At 33.8% G+C, this 3637-nt stretch overlaps 1 long non-coding RNA gene across 1 annotated transcript; it reads left to right on the top strand.

Moving 5' to 3' along the window:
* The first annotated feature begins 1101 nt into the window (after nucleotides 1-1101).
* LOC145694101 (uncharacterized) lies at nucleotides 1102-1887 on the top strand. Its single transcript, XR_014132933.1, has 2 exons — nucleotides 1102-1140; nucleotides 1666-1887. It is a non-coding gene; the product is annotated as an uncharacterized LOC145694101 (long non-coding RNA).
* The last annotated feature ends 1750 nt before the right edge of the window (nucleotides 1888-3637 follow it).

Here is a 3637-nt window from a genome sequence, read left to right on the forward strand (position 1 = left end):
TCTAAGATTCAACATGTTATTGAATGAGGCGTAATATATTCTGTATATAAATACGTATTTTAAAAGTCAAACACATTGCTCAAAAGCGCAGGACTCTGGATGATTCCCCGGTTCAAGGGCCCCGATTTCTCTGTAAATTTGGGGGGGGGCATTTAGATGCAAAAGTCATATATGAGGATTTCAAGACGAATTGCATTCAAATTATGCCAAATATTGTATATTCTTAAGTACAATAAGGGAGGCCCACATGAGCTTTAGCCCGGGGCCCCTTGGCTCCCCCAGAATCGGCGCCCATGCCCCGCTTCACCGCCCTATGTAAAAGCCCTCACTGTGAATAATATAAACAAATTTGAGTACTTCTTTAGAACATGTATAATTCAGGGTATTGTATTGTGAAATTTAAATTGATAAATGAATAAATAAAACCTAGAAACTGAAGCAAGAAATGATTGACTGAGCAATTCGAGTTCTTTCGTCGGCAACTATGCTATAAAGACATCATAAATTTACAGATACTGCTTCTCGAATTGATTAATTGATTAACTAATGTATATGAAGAAAATAAAAATTTGAAAACGAGATATCCAAATTTTCTTCTTTTATTTTTATAAAAGAGGAAATTAAAAACGGAATATGTTTATCGTTTCTTTTCGATACTATGGCTGTACTAAACGAAACGTAACTGCGTAAACTGGTGTATGAATTGCTACTTAAGATTATATTCGAGGTAAGTACAAGGATTTTTGTCCATATGTCAATAAAGAGGTATCTCTTCAATTCATTACATGCTAATGAAATAATTATTACAAAACACTATAACTTCTTTCATGCTAAATAATTCATTGTGTAGCCGTCATTTCACTTGCCAATCAGGCTTATTAAATATTCTAACTTAATATAATATGATGCAAAGAAAGTCAGAAAGGAATTGCGGAAATAATAAAATAAAAATGATTTTGAAGGGGAGGCAAAATGAAATCCAACTGTAAATTAAAAACGAATAGATGACCATATTTCCGTTATAGATTAAAGATTCACAAGGACAAATTCAGCATATAAAAGTGGACAGTTTGCTACGTAAACCATCTTTCGCTAGAAGACAACACAACAACCAGAACAAAATCAATCATGAAATTCTTGGTAAGAAAAAGTATTTGCCTTCTTTTGCTTTATAAAACTTACTCAATTAGATGAATTTTCAACACTGAAATCGGAATTTTTGTTTAAGAATTGTTTTATATTTTTATTGCAACCACCATTTCAAAACGCGTTTTAAAACTCAGGTTAGGGACAGGCTACTAGTGATGACTAATTTTTAGAAAGATCAGTGTAAAAGTTTTAGCTGAATACATGGCATTGTTTAGACCAATTTACTGCAATAACTTATGGGGACAAGGAAAAATTAATTACGTGCATTTTCTTCTAATGTTCTTTGTATTTTCCTGATTTTGAGGAAAGAAATGCAAAACTTAAGAATAGAGAAAATGATTAGTGAAATACTTCAACAGATAGTAACTAGTTAACATAGTAAATTCTTAAATGGCATAGCATAATATATAGATAAACTTTAAAATTATTTATTATGCAGTAAAAACATGTCAGTAGCGTAATAAATATACGGTATTTTTTAAATAACTTTTTGTATTGTTTTTTCCTTTTGTCTAGGCTCTTTTCGCTCTCTTCGCCCTCGTGGCTGTTGCCTTCGCTGGAGAAGCCTCCAGAGATAAGCGAGGAGTTTATGGAGTTGGCTATGCTTATCCAGCTGTAGGCTATGCAGTTGGTTATGGTTACCCAGCTGTTGGATACTATGGTCTTGGATACGGATATGGCTACTACGGTTAAATCATTTCCTTATACCATATTAACAATAACTTTACAGGATCGAAAGTTGGCATAACATTTGACTTATACAATGAATATTTTTCAATACAAATACTTGAGAAATAAAGTTATTGTCAAATACTACTCAATTTAATTTCTTTATTCCTTCTTTACACTATATTCCATTTATGGGAACATGGTGACTCAGTGGTAGAGCGCTTACCTCCGGTACGTGGGGATCTCTGGTTCGATCCCCGGTTATATATTGGACAACATCGTGTCCGTGGGTTGCAACAGCCTTTAAGATGTTTCATGCTCCGGCTCCAAAGACTATAATTACATCCTAATGAAATTTCTAGGGGACCACCAAAAAAGTATCTATGCTCTTTCAAACAGAAAATAAAATATTAAAATCGGTGGAATTATGCTGAACTTATGCGTGAACACATACACAAGATTTATAAACAGATAAATTATGAACACCTCATTCTTTTCAATTCAGTTAAAAGAATAAAAAGAAAAATGTATCTCGTTACTTCTAATCGTTTTGCATGTCGAAATTAGGAGATTCCCTCATATTTGCACCCTAAGCACGTATCTTCCGAACGCCCCTTAGACAACCCATACATCCTTCATCTGTTCCGGGACATTCTAGCTCCCAGTAAGGAAACTTTAAGAATAATGGGAAATATACACGGGATTTTTCTCGAATTTCAAGGGCTTGCGTCTGTCACGAGATAATGTCTCGATGAAAGTCGTCCTCTGATTAGATATCCAACAAAGAACCCAGGAATCTTATAACAAGTTCCGTTTTCGTGTAAAAGCGGAAGACGTCCCTCTGTTATGAGGAATCTTACTGCTTGCTTTGCTAAGACACGCCTTTACCAAGCTTAGAATCTTCTTCCACAGTGATGACGGAGTGGCCGCTCAAGAGTATTGCTACATCGGAAATGCGATTTTATATCTATATATCTATATCTATCTATATCTATGTATCTCTCTCTCTCTCTCTCTCTCTCTCTCTCTCTCTCTCTCTATATATATATATATATATATATATATATATATATATATATATATATATATATATATATATATATATATATATATCTTTTGTTAGCCTTTGCCTTTGGTTAGCTGGAGGCTTCGCCCCCCTGACCCCAATGTTTACTCAGCCTACGGCTTCGCACCTCTTAAACCCAAAATTCTATCAAATTTCAAGTTTGTTTTGTATTTAAACTATGATATCTAAAAGATAACATTTTGTATCCCAATAAAACGCCCATTTAAATAACATGGGTATTTCTTCATGTCCCCTTTTAGAATCATTAAAAAACTAAAAATATTTACTTTTGGCAATTTTCCTGTTGGTTAGTCCCGGAAGGGTACAATCGTCTCAAATTTCATCATTCTAATTCTGCCGGAAATGGCTAAACATTTTGGGGTGTAGAAGATGTCCCATATTAATAATATTGGAAAGATTTTTCAGTTCCCCGTAAAACCACTCTACAATTGGAAACTTTTGTTTTTAGTGATTTACTTAGATAACGGTAACGAAAACGTACAAGCATACTGAATTTCGAGTTTTTATTCTAATTACAAGAACTTAATATATGAAATCATAGTTCAAAAAAGGCCCTTTTAAATAACACGGGGAATTTCTGCATCGTCCATTTAGACCCAATAAAACTTAAAAATACTTACTATTGGCAATTTTCTTGTCAGTTATTCCCGAAAATCTACAATCATGTCAAACTTAATCATTGTAGCCCTACATGAAGTGCCCAATAATTTTGGGGCGCAAAAAGTGTCCCAT

The sequence above is a fragment of the Thermobia domestica genome, chromosome 9, assembly GCF_964235325.1.
Source record: "Thermobia domestica chromosome 9, izTheDome1.hap1.1, whole genome shotgun sequence".
Taxonomy (NCBI): Eukaryota; Metazoa; Arthropoda; class Insecta; order Zygentoma; family Lepismatidae; genus Thermobia; species Thermobia domestica.